This window comes from Dermochelys coriacea, chromosome 5 (genome assembly GCF_009764565.3).
Source record: "Dermochelys coriacea isolate rDerCor1 chromosome 5, rDerCor1.pri.v4, whole genome shotgun sequence".
NCBI lineage: Eukaryota > Metazoa > Chordata > Testudines > Dermochelyidae > Dermochelys > Dermochelys coriacea.
Window position 1 is genome coordinate 31,501,532 of NC_050072.1, and position 13,994 is coordinate 31,515,525.

At 41.7% G+C, this 13,994-nt stretch overlaps 1 long non-coding RNA gene across 1 annotated transcript; it reads left to right on the forward strand.

Moving 5' to 3' along the window:
• The first annotated feature begins 1,738 nt into the window (after positions 1-1,738).
• LOC122460226 lies at positions 1,739-2,993 on the forward strand. Its single transcript, XR_006281391.1, has 2 exons — positions 1,739-1,900; positions 2,420-2,993. It is a non-coding gene; the product is annotated as an uncharacterized LOC122460226 (long non-coding RNA).
• The last annotated feature ends 11,001 nt before the right edge of the window (positions 2,994-13,994 follow it).

Sequence of the window (13,994 nt, forward strand, 5' to 3'; positions counted from 1 at the left end):
TGTAGAGCATCACTATCTTGTTACAAAAGCAAGTGAAGGAGATATACGTGCTGCAATTGTCCTCATTCAAAATGAATAAATATAAAGAGACTGGTAAATGTAGTGAACTTGCAACAAATAGGAGGAATATCTGAAAATATTAACCTGTCTCGGTAAAATTGACTGAGAAGCAAAACAAGATATTTTAAGGTCCTAAGAAAACATGTATCAACTCTGGCACCTGGACACCCTAGAAAGTTTGTTTTTATTGCCAGTCATTAAAGACTCGTGATTTATACCAACAAGATATAGTGAGAATAAGAAAACATCCATATTGGTAATTAGACATTCAGCTTTCTCCTTTAGCAAAATCCAACTTCCCAACAAAATTTGACTACAAATAGCGAGCAAGCAAACATTAAAACAATGTTTTCCTCCTGTTCTAATTCTTGGAGATGCTGTCCCACTCCACATATAAAGGTTGCACTGTATCCAGGGCAAGTAAAGGAATATGTTCTTCACTGAGGACAGGCTCTGCCAAATCTATGATAACCTGTAAACTCACTGGGCTAGTATAAAAATGCCTGGTATTTTTTAAAAAAAAACACAAAACAACACATTGACTCCTGTGGACTTACATCAGGGCTGAATTAGGCCCAGCAAGTAACAATCTCTGTTATTACATACAACTCAAAAATGACACAGGATTATGTCAGATAAATATTTCCTGGCTTCCTTTTGCCAAGACCCTTTGTATCAGAGCTTTGTTTTTGTTTGTTTGTTAGAAATTCTTGTGTTGGAAAAATATCTCTGGAAAGTCTCAAACATGTGAGTAAATCACTCTTTTACTCAATTACCTCATATTACTTCCCAAGAGTAAGATTCAAGGACAGAGTCAAAAGTAATGCCTTGTTGTAATGCCTTGTCGTCAGCGAGGACAACCAGCAGAGAAGCAAGATCCCTGCCCATTTTTCAATTCTGGGGCCCTTTGTCCACACTGGTTTCAACACCTTCCTGTTATTAGTTATTTCAATGCACTTGAAGTGTCCAAAGCTCTTTACATACAAACAATATTCCCAACCCCAGGCACGTTACAATCTAGACAATGAGCACAAACCAAAAGGCTGCACCCATGGAGTTTTCTTTTCAAGGAAACTTATGCTTTTCCTGCCAGGGTTTCCTATCCACAGACACCTGCAGTGGTTTAGCTAAGAGGTCGCAAACCTCTGCATGAATGCTGGCTTTAAAATGGCTTATTTCAGTTTAACTTAAACTTGTTCCTAAGTGGCTTAAATTTAACTAAAGTAATCTGGTCCACATAGCCACTTGCACCGATTTATAACTAAATTGGTATAAAATCACAATTTAAGTTAAACTAATGCAGGTCTGCATGTGGATAACTCACAATCTCTTCTGTGGGGTTTTGTGGCAAAGTTTAAAACAAACATCTACTCTCAGGGGGTTCCTTTTCCTGTGCCTAAATACAAAACAAAATTCAAATGGAAAGCGATTATTTGTCTCTGGTAGAGACTCTTATCCTTCTTGGCTCTCCCACTGATCAGGAAGAAAACAGAATTTATGTAGCACTGTACAAGGGTAGACACCTGCTTCTGCCCTGAGAGGCTTAGAACAGCCCCAGAGAGGGCTGTGGCTGGGGACAAGAAGCCAGGGCTGATTGGGGAAGGCAGCAACAGCTGGGACCTTGACCCAATCAGGCCCAGCTGGCCCCTATAAGAGGCTGCGAGCCAGGAATCCAAATAGACTCTCTCTGCTTGCAGAGAGAGAAAGGCCTGGCTACTGGGGAACCTAACCAAGTGCCTAGGGTGGAGCAGGGCTGGGGGAAGGCCAACGGAGCTGGGAAGCTCTGGCCTGGGAACCCTCCCGCCCCCCCCAGGCTGTGGCCTAGTTGAAGGCCAATTAGGTACTGGGGTTGCAGGGGGTGGCCCACAGGTAGGCAGAGGCAGCAGGTCCAAACCCCCCTTGCCTGTGATGAGTGGCTTATATACTGCAGTCAGCCCCAGTGGACGGGGGCTAGATAGTGACTGGGCAGTACCAAAGACTGAGGTGAGGTGGGGATAGGGTGTGGGGGTTCCCCTGGGTAGGGAGACCCTGCAATGAGGAGTTACTGCCAGGGGCAGCACCTTGGCATACAAGGGGCACCGGGTCTGGGAGGGACATGGGGGGCCCAGCGTAAGCAGGACACCGGCCTGCAGAGGGCATACCAAGGCTGGAAGTAGAGCTAGTTTCCAGTACACCAGCAGGAGACACTGCAGGGCTGAGTCCCACATGCTTACAAGCACCTTCTCCCACCATGCCTTGCTCTAGACTATATTTCTTAGTAACGCTGGGACTATAGCTCCCATCATTCTCTTAGTACTCAAGGGAGGGAGAGGAGAATCTCCAGCCAACCTTACAACTTGGAGCTCTGTTTGTTTCACAGGTATTTTCCTTAGAGAGAATATACAGTCTTCCCTCATCAGCCTTAAATGATGTTACACAACAGAAGCAAGTGACATCGTTTTCAAGAGGTGTTTTGTAGTTGTTGTTTCTCTTTTACCCTTTCTCAACATCACTTCATGAGGAAAGGGATTCATGTTTTTTTCCCTTGTTCTGAGATCTTGTGTCTTGCTAGTCAGAACTCTCTCTATAGCTGCTGGAGAAATAGCCCTCTTTAAAATATGAAGAAGATGCTGATAACTAAAGAAGACTTCCTGTTCTTTACTTGGTGTATTTAGTTGTGGTGTATTTGAGTGGAAGCACTCATGCGCAGAAAGCCAGAGCGGCGTAATAGACCAAGAGCAGAATAGACTTCAGAATGAACAAACTCTAGCACCTAACCTGAACCTAGTCTCTTAATTCTCCAGTTTCCACTTCTATTGAGCCATAATGATGATGAACCTAAATAGATAAGTAATAATATCATGAGAAGGAAGGATAGATATGTGTGTGAAATAATAACCAGCTCCATCAGAGCACAGGATAAAGTAAACATAAGCAAACAGCATCAGCAACTATTTAATCTTTTTGATGTAGAGAGGCTTGGGATAAAAAGAAAAGGAGTACTTGTGCCACCTTAGAGACTAACAAATTTATTTGAGCATAAGCTTTCGTGAGCTACAGCTCACTTCATCGGATGCATTTGGTGGAAAACACAGAGGGGAGATTTATACACACACACACACACACAGAACATGAAACAATGGGTTTTATCATACACACTGTAAGAGTGATCACTTAAGATGAGCCATCACTAGCAGCAGGGGGGGAAAGGAGGAAAACCTTTCATGGTGACAAGCAAGGTAGGCTATTTCCAGCAGTTAACAAGAACATCTGAGGAACAGTGGGGGGGAGAAATAACATGGGGAAATAGTTTTACTTTGTGTAATGACTCATCCATTCCCAGTCTCTATTCAAGCCTATATCGGAAACCTACTGACCGCTATTCCTACCTACGTGCCTCTAGCTTTCATCCAGATCATACCACACGATCCATTGTCTACAGCCAAGCTCTACGATATAACCGCATTTGCTCCAACCTCTCAGACAGAGACAAACACCTACAATACCCACCTGCTGAAGTGAAGAAACAGATTGACAGAGCCAGAAGAGTACCAGAAGTCACCTACTACAGGACAGGCCCAACAAAGAAAATAACAGAACGCCACTAGCCATCACCTTCAGCCCCCAACTAAAACCTCTCCAACGCATCATCAAGGATCTACAACCTATCCTGAAGGACGACCCATCACTCTCACAGATCTTGGGAGACAGGCCAGTCCTTGCTTACAGACAGCCCCCCAACCTGAAGCAAATACTCACCAGCAACCACACACCACACAACAGAACCACTAACCCAGGAACCTATCCTTGCAACAAAGCCCGTTGCCAACTCTGTCCACATATCTATTCAGGGGACACCATCATAGGGCCTAATCACATCATAGCCACGCTATCAGAAGCTCGTTCACCTGCGCATCTATCAACATGATATATGCCATCACGTGCCAGCAATGCCCCTCTGCCATGTACTTTGGTCAAACTGGATAGTCTCTAGGTAAAAGAATAAATGGACACAAATCAGATGTCAAGAATTATAACATTCAAAAACCAGTCGGAGAACACTTCAATCTCTCCGGTTACTCGATTACAAACCTGAAGGTAGCTATCCTTCAACAAAAAAACTTCAAAAACAGACTCCAATGAGAGACTGCTGAATTGGAATTAATTTGCAAACTGGATACAATTAACTTAGGCTTGAATAGAGACTGGGAATGGATGAGTCATTACACAAAGTAAAACTATTTCCCCATGTTATTTCTCCCCCCCACTGTTCCTCAGATGTTCTTGTTAACTGCTGGAAATAGCCTACCTTGCTTGTCACCATGAAAGGTTTTCCTCCTTTCCTCCCCCCTCCCCCCCGCTGCTGGTAATGGCTCATCTTAAGTGATCACTCTCCTTATCGTGTGTATGATAAAACCCATTGTTTCATGTTCTGTGTGTGTGTGTGTGTGTGTGTGTGTGTGTGTGTAAATCTCCCCACTGTATTTTCCACCAAATGCATCCGATGAAGTGAGCTGTAGCTCACGAAAGCTTATGCTCAAATAAATTTGTTAGTCTCTCAGGTGCCACAAGTACTCCTTTTCTTTTTGCGAATACAGACTAACACGGCTGCTACTCTGAAACTTGGGATAAAAAGCTTCCTATTTTTAAAGCCAGTAAGTTATTAAAAACACACAATCATCCATCAAAAGATTTCTTGGCCACCCTCCCTCTGATCAGACCAAGCTCTGGAGATATTAAATTTCAGAGCTTCCACTTTCTTTCAAAGTACTTCCTTTCACCTCTCCTTTCTAACCTCCTCCACTACCATAAACCATTTAAATTACTCTGATGTGAAATAACAGTAACATCATGTCCCAGTATCTCATACGGAAAACAAACAAAAAGGATTTTTAGACATTTGGTCATAACCTAGGCTTCTGGGACCAAACTCACCCCTAGTGTAACTTTATTGGCTTCAGTGGAGTTACAGAAGGGGTAAATTTGATCTTTGGGTTTTTATTATTTTAGGTTAATATTTTATAAAGAAACTAAAAACATTGCTTTGTTTGTGTCTCTAAAATGTCTTACAATCCACCTAAGAAACAATTTGTACAATTCAAAGTAGCCATCAAAGTAGTCATCATGTAATTTGTTTACCTAAGCAAAAACTGACTTTCTACAATAAGGTAAATTCCTAAATCTAGCAGCTCTTATGCAACTAGTTGGAGATTATTGACCTGATCTCAGATTTAGTCATTGCTACAGAAACTCTGATATGACATTATGTTGATGATATATCGGGTTAGTGTCTTAGGATAAAATGGGATAGGAACTTTTTATTCAGGGTTTATAAACTTGATTTCAGAAATGAAGCAATGAAGAAAAAGAAATTTAAACTTATGTGTATCTAAAATCTTAACAAAATGCTTGATTGAACAGCCCTTGCCACATGTTTGGGGTGGACTGTCTAGGAATAATCCCTGCTTGAGGATTGGCTGAATGGTAGCTGTGACGTTGCACTCTATATGATTTTATAAAAATATGCTAATACGTGTGACTGTAATGTAACTGGGGTATGCTTCATGCAAAAGGTCTCTTGTAAGGTATCATTACAAGTTTGATAATCTACTGAATGGTTTTAGAGTAGCAGACGTGTTAGTCTGTATTCGCAAAAAAGAAAAGGAGTACTTGTGGCACCTTAGAGTAACAAATTTATTTGAGCATAAGCTTTCCTGAGCTACAGCTCACTTCATTGGATGCATTTGGTGGAAAACACAGTGGGGAGATTTATATACACACACAAAGAACTTGAAACAATGTGTTTTATCATACACACTCTAAGGAGAGGTTTCAGAGTCGCAGCCATGTTAGTCTGTATTTGCAAAAACAAAAGGAGTACTTGTGGCACCTTAGAGACTAACAGATGCATCCGATGAAGTGAGCTGTAGCTCACGAAAGCTTATGCTCAAATAAATTTGTTAGTCTCTAAGGTGCCACAAGTACTCCTTTTCTTTTTACTGTAAGGAGAGTGATCACTTAAGATGAGCTATTACCAGCAGGAAGGAGGGGGGGAAGGAGGAAAACCTTTTGTGGTGATAATCAAGGTGGGCCATTTCCAGCAGTTAACAAGAATGTCTGAGGAACAGTGGGGGGTGGGGTGGGGGGAGAAATAACATGGGGAAATAGCTTTACTTTATGTAATGACTCATCCACTCCCAGTCTCTATTCAAGCCTAAATTAATTGTATCCAGTTTGCAAATTAATTCCAATTCAGCAGTCTCTTGTTGGAGTCTGTTTTTGAAGTTTTTTTTGTTGAAGGATAGCCACTCTCATGTAATTGTGTGACCAGAGAGATTGAAGTGTTCTCCGACTGGTTTTTGAATGTTATAATTCTTGACATCTGATTTGTGTCCATTTATTCTTTTATGTAGAGACTGTCCAGTTTGACCAATGTACATGGCAGAGGGGCATTGCTGGCACATGATGGCATATATCACAGATGCGCAGGTGAACGAGCCTCTGAGAGTGTGGCTGATGTGATTAGGCCCTATGATGGTGTCCCCTGAATAGATATGTGGACAGAGCTTGCAATGGGCTTTGTTGCAAAGATAGGTTCCTGGGTTAGTAGTTCTGTTGTGTGGTGTGTGGTTGCTGATGAGTATTTGCTTCAGGTTGGGGGGCTGTCTGTAAGCAAGGACTGGCCTGTCTCCCAAGATCTGTGAGAGTGATGGGTCATCCTTCAGGATAGGTTGTAGATCCTTGATGATGCGTTGGAGAGGTTTAGTTGGGGCTGAAGGTGATGGCTAGTGGCGTTCTGTTATTTTCTTTGTTGGGCCTGTCCTGTAGTAGGTTACTTCTGGGTACTCTTCTGGCTCTGTCAATCTGTTTCTTCACTTCAGCAGGTGGGTATTGTAGTTGTAGGAATGCATGATAGAGATCTTGTAGGTGTTTGTCTCCGTCTATCATGTATTCTTATAACTACAATACCCACCTGCTGAAGTGAAGAAACAGATTGACAGAGCCAGAAGAGTACCCAGAAGTCACCTACTACAGGACAGGCTCAACAAAGAAAATAACAGAATGCCACTAGCCATCACCTTCAGCCCCCAACTAATTAATGCAGCTATTGCTAAACACCACTGATGTGATTTTTAATAAATGTAAACCAAACGTTTCTACAGGGTTTAAGCTTTAAAGAAGACCGTTATATGTGGAATTTTGTTGTGAGTCAAAGCTTCCCCTTGATAAATAGAGTAGAAACATTTAACAGCTTTTGTAGAAGAAACTGTAAACAAAGTAGATAGCAGTTAAACAAATTTAGCCTACAAACTAATTGTACCAGAGCAAGAATTCTGCCTTAGAGGTTTTTTTAAAAAAATTTGCCCACCTGTCAGCCTATGTAAAAGACTTTACATCTGAATTGTGTATCTGTAAAACATTTTTGCAATGGTTCAATTGAGCATTACTAGGAGAGGGCTTGTCTCCACTCACCGGGGAATCGATGCTCGGCGATTGGTCCCCTGGGGTCGATTTAGCAGGTCTAGTGAAGACCTGCCTAATTGACTGCTGATCGCTCTCCTGTTGACTTCTGTACTCAACCAGAATGAGAAGCATAAGGTAAGTTGGTGGGAGAGTTTCTCCCATCAACCCAGCGCGGTGTAGACACTGCAATAAGTTGACCTTAGGTACGTCGACTCCAGCTACATTATTCACGTAGCTGGAGTTGCGTAACTTAGGTAGACTTAGCCCCGTAGTGTAGATCTGCCCACAGAAAAGCCTGTTATTTCCCAATATACTAGTTGAATATTTTCTAGTGCGGGGATACTCATGGTAGGGTCTTGATTCCTTGAGAAATGGCCTTTGCACTGGATCTGTTCTTGGCAATTACATGTTATAGTTTGCTATGGCACATGAAAGAGTTTCCTTATTCCTAGCTGAATTTCCTTTTGGTTTGTTAATTAAAGAAAAGAAAAGGAAAGTTTTGAAAGGCTGAGCTAAGAGCAAAACTTCAATTGTTAAGGCAATTGAGAGCAGCTGTGTGTTGGATATCAGTTGTCTCTAAAATATATCACATACAAAAAAAGCACTAGTAAGATTTAAAAAGGCATCAGCTCCCAATTCAATTTGCCCAGAAACAACTGTATCTATTGTTCTTTAAGCTCCACAAAGTCTTTCAGCAATTATAATTACATGATACAAATTTCAGCTAGGCAGCAACACATTAGCTATCCAGCTAATGAATCTTGTGGGCATTCATGAGCAAATTATCTGTCAATCATGACATCTTGTGTACATTTTCATTTCTTATTGATAAAACTACCTGCTTTCCATGTGAAATGTGCATGTTTTCTGTCTCCCTTTCTTTTTCCTTGAAAACACAATGAATGTATGCTGTTTTTTTTTTGTAAAATGTTGCATTGCAGCACCTTGACAATCTTGTGTTTCGTTTGCATGCCTTCACTGCAGAAGAATCTTCACTAACATTTTATCATTATCATTATCCTCAAACATTCACAATCTACTGAGGACAGAGTTGTCTGCAGTTGATGAAAATGGACCAAGCACTGTGTAGCAAAATTCCCAGATCTGTTTCAATCCTGTGAATCCACGAGTCTCTGGGTCAGCTTGGTAGATCTGGCCATGTAGATCTGGGCATGTACCCCTTCACACAGCAATGAAGAATTTGAGAGCATGATGTGCTGGGGCATTTTTGTCCATCCTGGTGACACGACTGAAGACCATGAATGCTTCTTTTGAATGTGGACAAATAAAGGAAGGCCAAAACTCTGTGACATTTTGCACTTTATGCTCAAGATTTGTTGCTGACAGTGCATATGGTATACCTGTAGCTGCTCCAAGTCTCACTGTAAGAAGGTCCAGGTTTCTGACCCATATAGCAATACAGGTAGTACACAGGCCTGACAGATCCTGAACTTTGTCTCAGCACAAAGATGTTTTTACATCTTTAAGCAAGACATGGACTTCATGCAGGAGGTGTTAAGACCTATTCCTTGAAGAACATCCAGGTGGCTATGACCATTTGAACTCTATTTACAACTTAGGTAGATTAACTCATTAATGCTTTCCATCATACTTGACCCCATTTGCACCAGGGGGTCTGGTGACCCAACTCTGAGGTTTGGGACTTTGGTCTTCTGCCATGAGACATTCAACCGCATAGTGCCAGCAGCATCTTGGATACCTTGGAGGGTGGGGCTAAAATTCTCTGACATTTCCACAAGCAGGGCAGCATCATCAGTGAAGTCTTGATCAGTAAATACTTTTTGACAAAACTTGATGCCAGCGTTTGGAGTGACAAATCCTAATATCCAGTCAATAACCTGGCAGAATAATGCAGGAGCAAGAATGCATCCCTGCTGCATTTCTGGGGTTGTGTAGAAATGGGGGGGAAAGCCATAAACCAATGCACACTCTCGCAACTGTACCAGTGTGAAGATAGCATGCCAGTTTTAGCAGCACATCTGGGACACCAACTCATTCACTTATATTTGAGCCCCTCAGATTCCACTTTTACAATAGCCTTGGTTTCAGGGCACTGTTTGGAATCAGTGGGTTTTTAGGCAGGATGCCCATTCCAAATTCTGTTGATATAGAACAGCTGATAGTATTTTGCATCCTTCTTGACCTGCACCCCAGGAGCAGACTGGAAGTGGCCTTCTCCCTTTAGTATGTCACGATCCAGTCACCATTAACCTGATCAAGAGTAGTAGCACCAGATGGTGAAAAAATCAACTGGTTGCCAACAAGACATCAACAGGAATCCCAACGGTGCCATAAATGTGTAGGGTCCATTTTCTTGTGTGAGGTTCTTAAACTTTTTCTGTTTGCAACTCTAGTGCATCAGTGGTGGCGTTTCCATATGATAAATAGGGTGTAAAGAATGCTTTCCACATGAGGGTGTGCACTGTTACAATATTCTGTCAAAAGAGGGCTTTCTTGTGCCAGTATTTCAACACTAACATACGTATTTAGCTAACCTCCACCCAGACATTGGTACATGTTTTTTTTCATATTCTCAGATTTCTCAGTAATTAATTCTGTGCAAACAATGCACCCTTTTGGTCATGTAGAAGAATTTTGTATATAAAAAAAATTCCCTCATGAACAATATTTGAATGAGTCCTTAAACTTTAAACTTCAACCACTATGTAGCTCTTATCCAAAAGAAATTTAATGCAATTGCAAAAATGGCTGCATTATATTGAAAGATCATGCAAACAATATGAAGTGTGTACCACCATCTGCTATATGTGAAGCTGAGGTAGGAGTGCAAGAACCTGGATCTGAGTTATTTATAGAGGAGGCCATTTCTTCATGATGCTTACTGCCTCCAGTCCAAACCTTCCTTCCAGGACATGGTAATATTGTGTATATCAGCCTAGGGACTTTTCAGATTACAGGAGTGGTTTGGGTTTTGCATGAGGATGAGTGAGAGAGGACAACCAAATTAATGGAATATAGTGAACTACTTATCTGTTGCCACTTAATGGCACTTTATTAAAACAAGAAAAAAAGATGTAAAGGGCTACTGTGACATATATGGATAAGCAGCATGAATACCATACTGAGGCTGAATTAGGTAATTCATTTGTTTAACTGTCTAGCAACTGTATGGTGATTTTTGCTTTAGAAAAGATTATCAGAATTCATGTGGATGGTACCATCAAAGATTAAGGTCCCAAGTCACAGTAATGGAGCTCTGAGATTTGGGGTGGTTGCTACAGGTATCACTCTCTTGCATTCAGGTCCCCTTGGAGGAAACCACACAATAATCCTCAAGAAACTTTGAACCTAACCTATTGGATTACTTGGCAAGGTTGTCTTAATCTTATTTCCATCACAATTCTGTGAGGTGTGGAAAAGCTCTGGCCTGCATACTCCCATAGCAGGAAGATAACCAAATATCGCCTAGCCCTGTACAGCCTAAAAAGCTATGATGTGGAAAATAGTGGGCACATTATTATTAATTGTTTGTATTACAATTGTTCCTGGGCACCCTAGTCATGGACCAGGATCCTATTGTGCAAGGTGTTGTACTATCACAGAACAAAAAGATGGTTCCTGCCCCAAAAAGCGTACAATCTAAATATAAATGCACATCACCTCAACTCCAGTCCAGGTCTAATTAACTCATTATCACTGAGCTGTCTCCTCCTCAAATTAAATGTTAGGTATCTTCTTTCCTAGTCCTGCCTCCATCTTTCTGTTGTAGACCAGGAAGTGGGGCAGCAAGTACATTAGTTACTCCTCCTAGCAAGAAGTCTAAGACCTTTTTACACACAGTAAACAACCAAAAGGAACTCTTCTTGGATTTGGGGAGAGACTGATAACAAGTGTATAGAGTTGTTGCAATGAACTGAATGCAATACAAATATCATTGCCCTCACGCAAACTTTAAGGCCAAATGGTACAGTATAGTAGTCACAGCACTGGATTCCTAAAATGCAAGAGATCTAGATATTAGTCTAGCTCTGATACTGATTCAGCCTGTGACCTAATCACTTTATCTGTGGCTCGAATGCCTTGTTTTCAAAGTAGAGATAACTCTTACTTCAGAGAGGTGTTATCCTAATTCATGAATGCTTGTGAAGTGCTATGAGATGCACAGACGGATGTCACTACAATAGAAGTGCAGTAAATTATTTTCATATCTATCTGCTTGCCATTTTACTTCTATATAATATTTTAAAAGCTATAAGGTGTTTTAAGGTGTTTTCTTGCATTCTAAAGTTATTGCAGTTGAATAGTTCCCCAATAGGCATATAGATCCTGCTTCAGTAAACTAGGTACTATCTGATACTAAACAGTATGGAGTGTTCATTTACCAGATGCAAAGGATAAGGGAACCTGGATCAAATAACAGATCTGACATGAATGGTGTGTGGTGTGTCCTTTCCTTTTGGTACTTAAGCAGCTCCTAAATCCTGCTGTGCTTCCTTTTACTAACCGACAAAAAACAGACATTCTCCTGATTACAGATGGCTGGTGGCAGACGGACCAAACTACCAAATATCTACTGCCTCAACTTTCATCTGTTTGTTTGAAATGGGCCATATCTGTATTTTCACACTATCTCCTCTAAAGCCATGCAATATGTGACTTTATCAACATGATTTTTTTAAAAAAATCATTAATTTAGATGATGTGCATAATCCAGATTCTGGACACTAATACAGTTATAGAAAATCCAAACATATACAACTAAAAACAAAATCAAATTTTATTTAAATAAAAAACCCAAACACATGAAACTAGAGACCAATAGCCAAATGCAGCTGGTGCAACAACAGTGAATAAGATCATGGGGCAGGAACTGTCTTTTCATTATGTGTGTGTACAGTGCCTAGTGCAGTACGGCCCTGATCCCTAGTCAGGAAATCTAGGTGCTATCCCAAGACAAATAATAATAGGTTTCCACAGAAATGCACCTTCTTTCATGAGGGCTGAATGTAGCTCAATATATCAAGACTGTGAACAGCCAACTGTTAGGAAGCAGACCCAGTCTCCAGGCAACCTAATGAGTGCAGCTGGCCTGTAGTTGGCTGCCTTAATGGCTACACCACGAGATTGGTTGGAAGAGTCAGCAGACCAGCTCTTAAGCCCAGAAGCAGCAGCAGCAGCCACACTAACACTACTTCAGTGGCTATTCAAAGCTTTTGTCCGTGGCTGTGATAGTGCTTGCTTGTTCCTAACCCTGCTCCTGCCTTGCCTCACTAAGTAACCTGGCTCTGGCCTTTAGCCTCTCATGCCTGCTCTAAGTACTAGACCAGACCATCCACGTTCTAGTCACTGACACCAGGCTGTGTCTTGAGTTATACTAGCATAATTTAGGAAATTTGCAATATTTGGGGATGGCTGTTTCTCTGCACACAGCTCTTACTACCAAGGGGAGAACCTCAGAAATTAGAGTAGTCAAAGGCTTTTTCTTTTAGGTCACTTAGATCATCCACCTGCCAGTGAGGGATTTTTACCTACAGAATATTTTCTAGGATATATTGGTCTCCTTATAACCTAGGTGGTGAGTAAACTGTCTATTAAAAAAAATCCTCCAACATAATCATAATCTATAGGGAGATCTTTAACACATGTAGGAAAAAGAAAAGGAGTACTTGTGGCACCTTAGAGACTAACAAATTTATTAGAGCATAAGCTTTCGTGAGCTACAGCTCACTTGCTGCTACTCTGAAACATGTAGGAAAATGTCAATATGCCACTTTTGACCTGGACTCACTACTGAAGAAGAGAGCAGCTGTTACTCATGCAACTAGGGTTGTTTCTGTTAGCAAGGGCCCCTCCTAGAGTTGCCAAGATCCAGCCCATCTTTTCCTAACAAGTTTCAAACAAACTGTAATTATTGAGGTTGTTCAGTGCTGAAGCAGACCAAACCCCAGAGGTGCCTGAAGCGTGCCAGGTGTACTTTGACTTGGAGACGAGCACTGCAGGTACTTTAGCAGCTAGATTTTGTAGGTGCTAGCCCTGGTGAGTCCCAGTAACCACTAAGACACGTGGCTAAGTGAAAGGGTATTTTACTAGGGTTGGCAAGAAAGGGCCAGGTTGCAAATACCCTAGGTACTGTACAGAGGCTTAAACAGTCACAATTCAAAGTGAGCAGAAGTGGTAAATGTTTGTGTCCTGGGACAAGCTGACTGAATCAGGGCTTTTTAGGCCAGGATCTGTTAGTGTCTCTCATTGGAGTCCCTCTGCACAGGCTCCCTGCCCAGCTGCTGCTGCTTACTGATAATTCCCTACAGCCGGGTGTTTTGTCTGGCAGTCACAGCCCGTTCCCCATGCGGCTCAGCATACAATTCCTGGGGGTTCCTCTCTGCCTCTGACTTTGCTGCAGCTCCTGGCTTGCCATGTGGCTGCTGTTTTCCAACGGAACCCGGCCACTTCCTGGTTCGGGACCCTTCCCCTTACTTGGCTAGCGAAAAAAAGAAGTGCAGTGAGGTGGG